General features: G+C 39.8%; 1 protein-coding gene across 2 annotated transcripts in view; it reads left to right on the forward strand.

The window, feature by feature from the left end:
- Gpo1 (glycerophosphate oxidase 1) overlaps positions 1-15,608 on the forward strand; it is a 428,577-nt gene that overhangs the window by 189,502 nt on the left and 223,467 nt on the right. The gene's annotated exons all lie outside the window — the stretch shown is intronic.

Below are 15,608 nucleotides of genomic sequence, written 5' to 3' on the forward strand. Positions count from 1 at the left end.
TCCTATTTTAATAAAATTTCAGTTATGCGGTTGGTGTTATTATGCAGTTACTATGAATTATTGCAGAAATATGAATCAGAACATTCCCAATCCCCAATGGCCTATTTGAAGAATTTATAATTGTTTATGGCCATTCTGTGTTAGGGTGCATCCAAGAATTTTAAAAACTGTGTTTGTGAAGCCAAACAAAGACAGTATTTGAGGTTTGCTCATCATAGCAAAGCTTTTGGTCTTGCTCCCCGTAGATTTCGTGTCAGTTGCTCTTTGATGATGGTCGTCTATTGCATGCTGCCAAGTTGTACCAGAATAGTATTGAATATCTGGATTGGAAAATTGCATGGTAGTTTTAAATATGTTAGGAGATGCAAAGGTATACTATTTAATAGTTTAAGTAGAAATGTGGCTCCTGCACATTTTTTATTCATTTCCGAGGGTGGTGCTAGCTAAAGTAGCTCGAATCTCAGATGTCTACAGACAAAGACACGTTAATAAGTTTACTCGATTAATGGAGGAGACTGCTGCCTAGTATAACATTAGAAACGAGAATTCTGTTTGCAATTTGAGCAATAAACAGCTAACTAAGGAAAAAGAGGATGTTTCGAACTTGGGTGTAAAGTTTGCATTGGTTGCTCAAAATCCTCCAATAGCAGAAATAGCTATGGGTATTGAAAGAGCGGTGAATAAGTTACTAGCCACCATAGCTAATGAAATCTGTACAGAAACTTCAGTGATTTTGAGCCAGGCTCACGCAGCTCCTTCTAATCTTACCATTATCCAGAGGACGTTGCTTAGGGAGCTAAGACAGGACAACAGCATCGTTGTGTTACTTGCAGACTGTGAGGAAGGTCAACTGTGATCCTCAACAAAGTGGATTACTGCAAAAAAGTGTTGGAACTGTTGAATGATAGGGCAACATATAAGGTTGCCCATTGGAATCCCTTGTTAGGATTGGAACAGCATGTCAACAAAATCCTGAATGTTGGTTGAATGCTGAGAAGATCTCCAAACACATGTATTGGACACTTCATGCAACAAGATGCCAGCTGCCTAGGTTTCATAGCCTACCAAAAATTCATAAGGTGGGGATTCCGCTTAGGCCAATTGTATCATTTGTGGGCAGCCCTATGCTTGCATTAACAATATATCTTGCCAAACTAATATCTCCTATCGTAGGACGTTTGAACTTTACCATCAAAAACAGTGGCAACTTTGTGCAGTTTATACCTGCTCAAGTCATTGAAGAGGGTGAGGTCATGCTGTCATTTGATGTGGTGTCTCTGTTTACATGAATCCCCATTGAGCACGGGGTGAAATGCATGTGCATGACGTTGGAGAGGGATGACACGGGTACAGGATTCCCCTGAACATAGAAGATATTTACAGTGGGGTAGAACTCTCTCTCTCTCTCTCTCTCTCTCTCTCTCTCTCTCTCTCTCTCTCTCTCTCTCTCTCTCTCTCTCTCTCTCTCTCTCTCTCCTGTACCACCATGTTATTTCAAAACACTGTGTATAATCAGGTTCACGGCACATCAATGGGATCTTCGATTAGTGCTGTTATAGCAAACCTAGCCATGGAGCTGCTCGAGTAAGATTTTTGACACGTCTGTTACCCCCATGCACGCATTTAAATGATATGGTGATGGTACATTCGCCATTGTATGGAGGGGAGAAAGAGGATGAGGTTTTCACTTTTCTTAATAGCTTCTCCCCTTTTATTCAGTTTACCTCTTAGGTGGAAATGGATGGCACCCTCCCTTTCCTTGGTGTGTTGGTGTATAGAGATGGCCCCAGAATAAAAACGAGTGTATTTAGAAAACCCATGTCCAGGGACATTGTACTCATTATAACCTGGCACAAGCCAACAATCACAAGAATAGTGTTATTAGGGCCTTGTTGGATAGGGCTGGGTCTCACTGTAGCACATCCAAGGATAGAAAGGAGGAGATTAAATGTGTCACAGCAGACTTCAGGAAATGCCGGTAACCCAGAAGATCATGGACAAAGAGAGCCATTCACACCCATTGCCACCGCATGCATCCCCTAATATCCTGGTTTAGTTGAGCGAATCGCTCGTGCGTTATGTGCTTGTCAAGACACAGTGTGCAGTTACCATGGTGAAGATTGCATACAGTTATGTCAAAGGTAAAAGATCCCATACCCATTGGAAGGAACAACTGGGGTCATATATGAGATTATATGCCGAGATTGTGAGGAGTGTTATGTTCGTGAGACAAAAACGGCTTTTCAAAGATCATATGGGAGCATATTATGGGAAATCTGCTGTGGCTGAACACTTTTGGGTGGAGAACTGCCAAATTTCACCTGGCGATGCAGATATAGTCTACTGTTCACATGGATTTTGGAACCACAGATGGAAGGATGTACCATGACAGGTTAAGTCTAACTGTTGATAAAGGAGGCAGTTACCTCTGCAAGCTATGGTTGTTTTTATCACTTTTATTCCACATAGTGTAATTACTATTCTTTATATTTTATTTTTATTTTATCTTATGTACAATTGGTGTATTCAATTTTATTTTATCATTTTAATTTGATCCATTCTTATTATATTATTCCTATTTTAAGTTTCAGTTATACGGTTGTGTATTAGTGCAGTTATTATGAATTTAAATTGCTCTTGCTGTTTAAAACTTCATTTGTTTGTATCTGGCCATAAAAAAGATATAAAAAAAATTTTTGATTTATTTTATTCACTACTTGCCTTTCGTTAATCACAGAAAATATAAAAATTTGGTTAATTTAGGAAAATAAAAATCAAACATACCCGAAATATAATACAGTGTGTATATTACTTAACTTCTTTTTTTTATATATATTATGGTCCCTAAAACTTTTGGATAGCTTTTTCAATGGTATTCTAAATGTTAAAAGTTTGTAAATGTTTCAAAATTATTAAAGGATAATTTTTAAATTTTTCAATAGATATAACTTTGCACATAACATCCTCTGTAAAATTTGCTTTTCAGATCTCCATATAGCATGGTTTTGATATAGCTTAGTTGATATATATTTTTTTACAAAAACCCCAAACACAAGAGGTATTAGAACCTATAGCACTTATTACCATGCTTAGGTTGGAGGTTGCAAAGACGAAAGATGATATTTGTTGACATTAGACTTGAAATTCTGTAGATTGTAATTTTCAGTTAATATGTATGAAAGAAGGTTGTTCCAGAAAAGGGCAGTTGAATAAATAAATCAGGAAGATGAAAAGTTGGTTCTGTGAGTTTGGAGTTGGACAGTAAATGTATGTTGGCTGGTGGCGGCTCATGTTCAGACTGTTTTGGAAGAGAGAGAGCGGGAATTATAGTAGCCAATTTAGAAGAACAGTGCCCATGGAAGTATCTGTACAAAAGGCATGCAGAAGAAACAGTACGTCTGTGAGTGGAGGGACTCCGTTGGAGATGAGTCATTAATTAATCTAATTGCCCTCTTCTGAATGAAATCTAGACACCTGAGAAAGGTTTTGGGGACACTGCCCCAGATGTGGGAACAATGTTCCATGGTAGGGTGGATTTGCGATTTGTACAGAGTGAACGGCTGTTTGGAAGAAAAGTAACGCCGAGAGCAAAAAAGAAAACAAAGTTTTTTAGATGCAAAGGAAGCGATATTTGTAATGGGCTTGTACAGAGAGAGAGAGAGAGATTAGAAGTCAGGGTAATCCCCAAAAGAGATATATCATCTTGCCTAGAAATCGGAGTGTCAACAAAGATAAGCATAGGAGCAGAAGAATCCTTTTTGCAAGTTATAAGACAAGACTGAGTTTTAGAAGGCTACCATTATGGCAAGAAGCAAGTTTTCTATGCATAGACTGTTCAAAATCTAGTTAGGACAGATTAATAACTGCTTTACAATTGTTGCGAGTTTTGGTAGGCAGAAAATGAAACTGAAGAACTGGAAACAAGCCAATTATGATATGCAACATTGTTCTCTTGAACGGCCTTTGCACATTTATTGGAAAACTAAGGTTTAGGTAAATGACGAGATTTTAAAGTCGAGTGTGAAATACAGGATTCCATTCCTCCAAGAATAATTTCACTGACACAATCTGAGAAAACATTGACATCAGAAGTTTTGAAACAGTAATCTGACCAAGGAAAAGAAGAAAAGAAATCTCGCAGGTCATCCCATTTTGCATTCTTGTAATGCCAAACAACACAAGGTTGGGAATTGCCATGAGATAAAGGCTCCAATGGAAAAGAGACAATCACCAAGTTGTGATCTGAGGTGCCTAAGGACCACTCACTTTGACCGTGTACTTAGAAGGTTGTTTGTGAGAGAAAGATCAAGGTTGTTGGCTGTTTGGTTAGGATTGTCCGGTAATCTTATAGGTAATCTTATATGTTTGGTTAGGATTGTCCGGTAATCTTATAGGTAATCTTATATGTTTGGTTAGGATTGTCCGGTAATCTTATAGGTAAATGAACACTCTGTTCAAGGTCATTAGTAATTGCAAAAGCCTCAGCATCTTGACCAGCTGGGTCGGTGTGACTAGAAAACAGAAGCCAGCTGGAGTTGTGAACATTAAAATCACCAAGGAAAATTACCTCACTGTTAGGAAAGTTGGACTGGAGAAAGTCAAGTTGCAAAGAGAGGAAGTCAAAGAGCTCCAAGATTTCAGCAAAGTCCGGACGGTCTGTGACAGCCAAATCCTTTGCTTGCACCTTCACGATGGTGGGACTGTTAGTAATCCTGGGTATAACCTCCATGCACAAGTACATGGTGGGTGACCACCCAGGTGTGAACCAATGTAAGCAGGGGTTGAGGTGTCGCGCCCACACCACATGGAGGAATGCTGCCCCTCTATGTTACCAGGCAGTACTAGGTGGTAGATGACTCTCATCAACCAGTGAAATACCACCACTTTGCTTATTGGAAGCTTGAAGTGGTGGAACCCATGTTTGGTCTCTACAGATAAGTTCTGGTCAACCCTTCCCTATCTCTTCCATCATACAGTATGATTGATGACTTCTGAGGTTATGATGAACGTCGTGGCGAGATCCAATATTCCTTACATTTCGAGGGTACAATTCTAAAACGGTGTTCGCAGGCCGGCTGATAGTTAGTACACCGGACCGAACCTATTGGTAACTCTCTAGGAGGCTTCTGGATAAGCTAGTGTATAATCTTGTTACCTCTACTCTGCCAGATAGTGACTGGAGGGAGTCCGAGTAGTGTGTATGTGGGGAGCATTTTCGAGGCCACGTTATGGCAAGAATCTCGTTATATTCTTACCACGTGTACACCATATCCAAAAATTTCATTACTTCAAACAGCATATCCCACCCACTTTTTCTTACTATTGAATACACCATGAATTGTCAAACTAATAGAGCAAGCTTATCTGTGAAAAGATCTAAACCTCCCAAGCACTTCCTAATTCATTTCACAAATATACGTGGTCTCAATTCTAATCTCAACGATGTGCATTTCCACTTGCAGTCTGCCAAACCCCATGTGCTTTTTCTGACAGAATCTCAGTTATCGGTTGATTCAAGTACTGCTCATCTCAGATGCCCAAATTATTCTCTATATGATTCCTTTTGCCTCAAACGTGGTACTTGTGCATATGTCCATTCTGATATTCCCAGTCAGAGACTTGGCAATTTTGAATCTCCTTTGGCTTAAAATCTCTCTACCTCATTGTGTCAAATGCATCTGTTGTCTCTACTGTTCTCCCATCTCCACTAATCACTTGAAGCTCTTTGACTTCCTCTCTTTGCAACTTGGCTTTCTCCAGTCCATCTTTCCTAACACTGAGGTAATTTTCCTTGGTGATTTTAATGTTCACAACTCCAGCTGGCTTCGGTTTTCTAGTCACACCGACCCAGCAGGTCGAGATGCTGAGGCTTTTGAAATTACTAATGACCTAGCAGATTGTTCGTTTACCTACAAGAATACCGGACAATCCTAATCATACAGCCAATACGCTTGATCTTTTTCTCACAAACAACTCTTCTAAGTACAAGGTTGAAGTGAGAGGTCCTTTAGGCACTTCAGATCACAACTTGGTGATTGTCTCTTCTCCAATGGAACCTTTATCTCATGGCTATTCCCAACCTCGTGTTGTTTGGCATTACAAGGAAGCAAAATGGGGTGACCTGCGAGACTTCTTTTCCTTGGTCGGATTACTGTTTCAAAACTTCTGATGTCAACGTTTGCTCAGATCGTGTTAGTGAAATTATTCTTGCAGGAATGGAATCCTTTATCCCACACTCCACTTTAAAATCTCATCCTTTATCTAATCCTTGGTTTTCCAATAAATGTGCTTAAGGCTGTTCAAGAGAAGAATGTTGCATATCGTAATTGGCTTGTTTCTAATTCTTCAGCTTCATTTTCTGTCTACACCAAAGCTCGCAACAATTGTAAAGCAATTATTAATCAGTCCAAACTAGAGTTTGAACAGGCTAAGAGTAGAAAACTTGCTTCTTGCCCTATGGTAGCCAAGCATTCTGGTCTCTTGCCAAAGCTATTGGCCGCAACTTTTGCTGCCAATCTCTGCTCCCACCTCTGTCCAAATCAGATGGGTCTGTTGTCAAGGATAAAGCTGACCTTGATAAAGCTTCAGCCAAGGATAAAGCTGACCTGCTAGCATCTCATTTTTCTTCCTGCTCGTGTATTAATGATCTTGGTAAAACACCTCCCACCATTCCCAACACGCTCCATTCAATGCCTCCTGTGGTCTTCCGTCAAAAGGATATCAGAAGTATTTTGATGAATCTTGATGCTAAGGAAGCTCCAGGTCCTGGTGACCTTTCTCCACTTGTTCTCAAAACCTGTGCTCCTGAACTTACTCTTATTCTTTGCAGCCTTTTTTCACTTTCTTATTCCAAAGGTGTTTTTCCTTCTGCTTGGAAATTTGCTCATATCCAGCCAGTTCCTAAAAATGTGACAAATCCCTCCCAATTATCGTCCCATTGCAATTACTTCTACTCTTTCTAAAGTAATGGAGAAATCAATTAACCGCCAACTCTTAAACAACCTTGAAACCTTCCGTCTGATCAACGATCGCCAGTATGGATTCCGTCAATGTCGATCCAACGGTGATATTCTGACTTATGTTACCCATTTATGGACTAATTCAATTGAAAGGTTCGGTGAAACACAAGTAGTTGCTCTTGACATCTCAAAGGCTTTTGATCATGTTTAGCATAAAGGTCTTCTAAACAAGCTTCCATCTTATGGTTTGCCAACTGTTTTTAGTATTTGGTTATCCAGTTTTCTCTGATCACTCACTGAGGGTGATGGTAGATGGCTCTCTGTCTTCTAAATTCTCCAGTAATGCCGGTGTCCCCCAAGGTTCAGTTCTTTCCCCCACTCTTTTCCTCTTGTATATTAATGACCTTCCATTGACTGGAAATCCTATCCATAGTTTTGCCGATGATAGCACATTGCATTCCACTTTCCATTTTGAGAAACCTTGTCCTGCTCAATCAGCTTCAATTTTTCGAAAATTTGCTCCAATTCCTTAAATGCCGATCTTCAGGTAATTCTCCAGTGGGGAAAAGACAACTTAGTTGATTTCAACCCTTCTAAAGCTCAGTCTTGTCTTTTATCTTGCAAAAAGGATTCTTCTGCTCCTATGCTTATCTTTAGTGACACTCCGATTTCTAGGCAAAACGATATATCTCTTTTGGGGATTACCCTGACTTCTAATCTCTCTCTTGACACAAGCACATTATAAATATTGCTTCCTGTGCATCTAAAAAACTTGGTTTTCTCTTTCGCTCTCGTTACTTTTCTTCCAAACAGCTGCTCACTCTGTTTAAATCGCAAATCCCCCCTGCCATGGAATATTGTTCCCACATCTGGGGTGGTGCCCCAAAACTTCTCTCAGGATTCTTGATTCCATTCAGAAGAGGGTAGTTAGGTTAATTAATGATTCATCTCTAACAGAGTCTCTCCACTCGCTTTCTCATAGATGTAATGTTTCTGCTGCATGTCTCTTCTAGAGATACTTCCATGGGCTGGATACTTCTATAGAGATACTTCTTCTGAACTGGCTTCTAGAATTCCTGCTCTCTCTCTTTCAAAACAGTCCGAACACGTGCCGCCACCAGGCAACATCCATATACTGTCCAACTTCAAACCCACATAACCAACTTTTCATCTTCCTCATTTATTCATTCAACTGCCGTTTTCTGGAACAACCTTCCTTCATACATATTTCCTGAAAATTACAGTCTACAGAAGTTCAAGTCCAATGTTAACAAATATCTTTTCTCATCTTAAACTCCAACCCAAGCACGGTACTAAGTACAATAGGTTCTAATACCTCTCGTGTTTGAGGTTCACATAAAAAAAAAAAAAAAAAATGATTAGGTTAGAGAGGAAGTCAAAGAGCTCCAAGTGATTAGTGGAGTTGGGAGAATGGTAGAGGCAACAGATGAATTTGACACAATGAGGTAGAGAGATTTTAAGCCAGAGAAGATCAAAGAGAGGAGATTCCAAATTACCAAGTCTCCGACAGGGAATATCAGAACGGACATATGCACAAGTACCACCTTTGAGGCGAAAGGAATCACACAGCAAATAATTTGGTCATCTGAGATGAGCAGTAATTGAATCAACCGATAACTGAGGTTCTGTCAGAAAAGGTACATGGGGTTTGGAGACTGCAAGTGGAATTGCACATCATTGAGAATAGAATTGAGAAAGTTAAGTAGTGCTTGGGAGGTTTAGATCTTTTCGCAGATAAGCTGGTTCTATTAGTTTGACAATTCATGGTGTATTCAATGATAAGAAAAAGTGGGTGGGACATGCTGTATGAAGTAATGAAATTTTTGGATATGATGTACACATGGTAAGAATATACCCAGATCCTTGACATAACGTGGCTTCGAAAATGACCCTCCGCACACACACACACACTACTCGGAATCCCTCCAATCACTATCTGGCAAAGTAGAGGTAGCAAGATTATACGCTAGCTGATCCGGAATCCTCTTAGAGAGTTATTAATAGGTTTGGTCCACTGTACTAACTAGCGCCCGGCCTGCAAACATCGTTTTTGAGCTGTAGCCTCGAAATGTAAGGAATATTGGATTTTGCCACGATGTTCATCATAACCTCGAAAGTCATCAATCATACTCCATGAATGAAGAGATAGGGAAGGGTTGACCGGAACTTGGCTCTAGAGACTAAACATTGGTTCCACTACTTCAAGCCTCATGATGGTGATGATGATAGGCGTAATGAAAATGATGAGTACTGCGAACAACTGTACAGAGAAATAAATGTGGGCCAGTAAATCGGGTTGTTTTATAGTGTGATATTTTAACTTCCCAGATATAGACTGGAACTTGAGTTGGCCACTCACACACTATCAAGATGATTTTGTATTCATTGAATGGTTGTTTTCTACAGCAGAATATTTAACAGACAACCAGAGGGAGTAATACTCTTGATCTGATTATCAGCAGTGATTCTTCATGCAATAAGAATCTGCAAATAAAAGAACAACAAGGTTGCAGTTATCAAAGTGTACTGATGTGGGATTTACTTAAAAAGATGTAACTACCATCAGGGGTTTATAGGTAAGGGTTTCCGCTTTCGTAAAGGTGACTACAGTGGTCTGATATATTTTTTAAATATATCAGACCACTATGCAGTGAGACCAACTGATGATGTTACCAACAGCAAATTCTAAATGGAAAGCATTCAAGGAATTAATTTTGGAAGCTACTAGGCTTTTCATACCAACCAAGAAATATTGTTCAAGGTTTAGGCCTAAATGGATGTCAGATGAACTAATGAGAGATGTGGCAGAAAATAAAAATGCATGGGACACAAAAATTATCAGGAGACCCAGATGCCTGTGGTAGGTATACGATAATCTGTAATCAAGTCACAAAGTACGTTACGCAGATTACGAGAAATCTTTGGCAAATGATGCAAAGAAAAACATTAAAGACTTCTTTATTTGTGTAGTATCTAGTAGAAAGGGAATGAATCAGATTTGTCTACTTGACATCGATGGTTTGTTTGTTGATGAACCTGTTGAGGTAGTTATCAAACTGAATGAGTATTTTCCTCTCCATTCTCACATGAAGAAGTCTGTCTGGGAAGTAGAAACCAGAAGCTAATCAAACTCTGGCAGGGAGCCAAATGCTTTTGTAATAACTGTGAGAAAAGTGGAGGAGAAATTGTTGAAATAAAATATAAGATAAGCATCTGAGGTGGGTGCGATCTATCCGGTTATGTTAAAGGATGCAGCAAAGCTAGTAAGCAAACCCTTATCCATAATTACGAAAGCTTCCTTGGACCCAGCGGAGGTACTCATGGACTGGAGATGCGAAAATGTTTCCACAATTCACAAAGGGAGATTAGTAGAGGCATTTGATGCAAGAAAGCAAGCTTATGCAGCATCAGCCAAAAAAAAAATAAATAAATAAATAAAAAATGACCACTTCCACTTCACCCCTCTGTTCGTTCGATATACCTGTCCAGCTGAGCCTTAAACTTATTTAGGCTATCAACTTCCACGACAAGGAATGGAAGTCTATTCCAGCAACCAACCACCCGCTGGCTAAAGGCAAATTTCCTCATGTCTTTCCTACATCTGTCTTTTCTCAATTTGAATTTATGCCCTCTCAGGTGATTATTCTGAGCAAGAGGAAGAATCCCATCAGCATGCTCAAATCATTCAAGGCTTTATACACCTCGCTGGTGCCTAGTCTCCAGACACTGTAATTTGCAAAACTTAGCCTTTCTTTGTAAGAGCACCCGTTTGTTCCATTCACTAATCTTGTTGCCCTTCACTGCACTTGTTCAAACAGCCCTACATCCTTCTTGAAATGAGGCCTCCAGACCTTTATACAGTACTCTAGGTGTGGCCTGACCATTGCCTTATACAAGGGAATAATCACCTTATCCCTGCTAGAACAATCACTGTATATCGTTGACGACACCATGAGTTACTCTTGTAGCCCATCTGCACTGCTCAGAGAACTTCATATCTGCCTGCACAATTACACCCAGGTCCTTTTCATTCTCTACCACTGTCAGTATAGTACCACACAGTTGATACGTTGCTCTGGGGTTGCTGTTCCCCATATGTAGTACTTTACATTTGTCAATGTTAAACTTCATTTGCCACCTCTCAGCCCATCTGCCCAACCTTTCCAGATCCTGTTGCAGCACCATAGTGTCAGTAGTGTCCTTGACAACCCTGCCAACCTTTGTATCGTCTGCAAACTTGGACATTAAGCTTGATATACCATCATCAATATCATTTATAAATACAGAAAACAATAATGGACTCAACACTGAACCCTGAGGAACTCCACTAATAACAGTAGTCCATGATGAGCAGTGTCCATTGATTACTACTCTCTGTCTTCTCCCCCTCAACCACCCCTTTATCCATAGCAGCAATTTGCCTCCGATGCCACACTGCTCCAATTTGTGCAGCAGTCTTCCATGTGCAACAGTATCAAAAGGATTTCTTAGATCCAAGTATATAATATCAAAGTTATTCCCTGCATCCAGTTCTTTTGTGACTGCATCATAGTATCCAATGAAATTGGTCAGGTAAGACTTCCCCTTAACAAAACCATGCTGTGTCCGAGCTGTGACTGAAGTCTTGTCTAGATGATCCTGCACTGCTTCTTTAACCAGTGCCTATATTAATTTTCCAGGAACAGAAGTTAAACTAACAGGTCTATAATTATTTGTGTCGCCGTTTCATACTCCTTTGTGAATTGGGGTTACATTTGCACATCTCCAGCCCATGGGTAGTTCCCCTGAGTAAAAAGGAAGCTCTCATAAGTATGGTTAAGGGTTTGCTTACTTCCTTTGCTGCTTCCTTTAATATAACTGGATAGATCCCATCCACTCCAGGTGCCTTTCTTGTATTTCTCTTCAACAATTTCTCCTCCACTTTACTCTCAGTTATTACAAGATTCTCTAGCTTATTGCCAGAGTTGAATACACCTCTGGCATTCTCTTCGCTGAATAATTCTTCATGTGTGAATGTCGATGCAAAATATTCATTCAGTTAGTTAGCTACCTGAGCAGGATCATCAACAGTTGACCCATCGATATCAAGTGGACCAATCTGATTCATCCCCTTCCTTCTAGAGTTTACATAAGTAAAGAACTCTTTGTTGTTTTTCTTTGCATCCCTTGCCAAAGATTTCTCATCTGCCTTCGCCTGCCTAACCTCCTTTGTAAGTTGGTTACAGATCAACTTGTATCTATCATAGGCTTCTGTGTCACGTGTTAATTTGTATGTAACCCATGCATTTTTCTTCTCTGCCATATGTCTCATTAGTTCATCTGACATCCACTTAGGCTTAAACCTTGAACAATATTTCTTAGTTGGTATGTAAAGCCTAGTAGCTTCCAAGATAAGTTTTTGAATGCTTCCCATTTTGAATTTGCTGTTGCTAACATCATCAGTTAGTCCCATTGTATAGAATTTAAATACTGTCTCAGTCCATCATAGTCGCCTTTATGAAAGCAATAACCCTTCCCTTTACCCCTAATGGTAGTTACCTCTTTGAGTAAATCCCACTTCAGCACACTGTGATCACTGCCGCCTAGTGGTTCATTTACCTGCAGATTCTTAATGCATGAAGAATTACTACTGATAATCAAATCAAGAATATTAATCCCTCTAGTTGCCTCCCGAACATGCTGATGTAGAAAACAATCATCCAATAAATCCACAAAAGCCTTGCTAGTGTGTGAGTGACCAGCCCCCAAATTCCAGTCAATATCTGGGAAATTAAAATCCCCCATTATAAGACTCTCTGATTTACTGGCCCACTCTATTTCCCTGTACAGTTTCTTATTATACTCATCAGAGTCATTAGGCCTATAGCACAATCCTACTCTCAATTTTGATCTCCCAATGCTTATATCACACCAAACTGACTCGACACTGCACTGTCTGCCAATGTCGACTGGATTCACTTCCTTGGATTTTATGTATTTCTTAACTAATAGCATAACCCCTTCTCCCTTCCTACCCTGTCTATCCTTTCTGTAGACATTGTACTCCCCAAATTCCAGTTCTGCATTCCTTATATCTGTGTGCACCAAGTCTCAAAAATCCGCACAATATCTGCGTTTGATGTTATGAGCAATACCTCAAATTGATCAAATTTATTTACTAAACTCCTAGCATTGGTGTACACGCAAGTATACATGCACCTGTTCTTTTTCTTAGCTACCCTAACACAACACAACCTATGTGTTTATTTGTACCCCAATGATTCCCAGCAGTCTCTGAACTATCGTGCATCTTATTTTCCAGGCTGCAGCTCATTCCAATAGAAGCAGTGCAAGAATCACTTTCACCTCTGCCAGTGGCTACTGTTAATCTATTAGTCCTTGTATCCCCCCAATCTAGCAGTTTTCCGACCCACCTAACACTGCCTCGATAGCATCAGCAAACATTCTTGCACCCTTTATTTAAGTGTATTCCATCCCTGTAGAAGCAGTCTCTCCTGTTAACAAGTACAGACCAGGCTGAAAAAAATTCTACCCCTTGAGCCTTGCACAATCCTTCCAGGGCCGAATAGATCGACAGGGCTCTCATCATATACTCCCTCCTATCGTGTCTGGGCAGAATTGCAGACACTTTCAAGTTCAACCCTAATTCACAGCTTTTTTTCAAGAGTGACTTGTACTTGTTAAGTAATTCCGCCGGTCTCCTACTCTTAATATCATTAGTGCCAACATGTACAACTATATCACCTTTTGTGCCCTTAAAAGATGATAACCGCTCTACAACGTCATGAACCTTTGCCCCTGGCAGACATACCCTGGTCCTGTTCCACCTATCCTTTTTACAAAGCATGTTTCCCGTTTCCCTGACAATAGAGTCACCAACAACTACTAGTTCCTTTGGGACCAGCGCATTCTGCCTTGGGGGCTGCCGCTGTGTTGCGCGATGACCAAGTGCAAGCTCTGGCATTAGTGTGGGCAGCTGAGAGCCTGATGGGCCCCTCACTTTTAATGCTTCGAGGGCACTCACCCTGTCCTTCAAGCTCTCATATAAACCCATAACAATGCTGAGTTGTCGCCTGATTTCCTTACACTCCTTGCATCGCGCACACAGAAAGACATACCCCATGGCAGTATCATGTCCCGTACCCGACTGCTCCACAAACATCAAGCAATTAGTGCATTTTAATAGGCTGTGATTCAGAGGGCAACTGCCCCCCTCAGTGCTCCCCTGAGCCACAGCGCTCCCATTAGCTTGAGCCTTTTGCTTTGCTGCTCTGGTCAGAGTCATTGTTTCGATTTAATTTCAATAAAATTTCAATTTCAGTACAAAATTAAAATCCTAAACTTATATCTGAACACAGTTATAACTCTATATTTATGTTTCAGTATTGAGTGTTATCTACGAAATGTCTTTATATAACTTCCGTATCAAGTTAAGTATTAATTATTTTTTACTAATTATTTATGTTACGTAACCCAAGTCGTTATATGTATAGTTAAAAGTACAATGTAATTGACAGTGAAGTTCAACAAGATTAATTATCTGATTAATTGACAATATTATGTACTATACTATATTATACTTATGCTATCTATTTCGAGATATTTTGTATCGCGTAGCAATGGTGGCTATTTACGAACGGTAAACACGTGGATTTGATACCCTTCCCGATGCTAAGTAATACCTACAAAATCTCTATCTAAGTTACTTTAATCTAAGTATCTTAAATAAGAATATAAAAGTACTCTAGAAAATAAGTTAATATGCCAATTTAAGCTAATAAAACAGGAAATAAATCAGAAAAAACTTCTCTGTTCCAGGAGCGGTAAAAATGTACGTCTGCACAGGCCATTTTCGTTCTCAAACTCCCAGATCAAAGGGTGACACGAGTAATTACAGACCTGTTTGAATTCTGTTCTAGGGAAAATAATGGAGTCATTGGTTAAAGAAGCAATGCAGGGTCATCTAAACAAGACTGCAGTTATAGTTCAGACACAGCACGGGTCTCTTAACACTAAGTCTTATCTGACAAATTTGATTGGATACTATGATGTGGCCACAAAGGAACTGGATGCAAAAAATAATTTTGATATCATATACTTTAATTTTAGAAAGCTTTTTATAATGTTGCACATGGAGGACTACTGTAGAAATTGGAGCAGTAGGGCATTAAGGCAAGTTGCTACAATAGATAAAAGGATGGTTGAGTGGGAGAAGACAAAGAGTGGTAATCAATGGAAACTGCTCTTCATGGACTAATGTTATTAGTGGAGTTCCCCTGAGTTGAGTGTTTGGCCCTTTGTTGTTTTCGGTATTTGTCAGTGATATTGATGAAGGTGTATCACAGTTAATGCTAAGTTTGCACACAATACAAAGGTTGGTGGGGTTTTTAATAATAGTAATGATAGTACCCTACTGCAACATTATCGGTAAAAGTTGAGGAGATGGGGCTGAGAGGTGGCAACTGAATGTTAACATTGACAAATGTAAAGTACCGCATATGGGTAGCAGTAAGCCCTGATTAATGTATCAGCATAGTAATACTACATTCAGGGTAGTGGAGAATGAAAAGGACTTGGGGATAATTGTGCAGCCAGATATGAAGTTTTCTGAGTAGTGCAGACAGGCTG

This window comes from Mastigoproctus giganteus, chromosome 13 (assembly GCF_048544385.1).
Source record: "Mastigoproctus giganteus isolate SK-2022 chromosome 13, ASM4854438v1, whole genome shotgun sequence".
NCBI lineage: Eukaryota > Metazoa > Arthropoda > Arachnida > Uropygi > Thelyphonidae > Mastigoproctus > Mastigoproctus giganteus.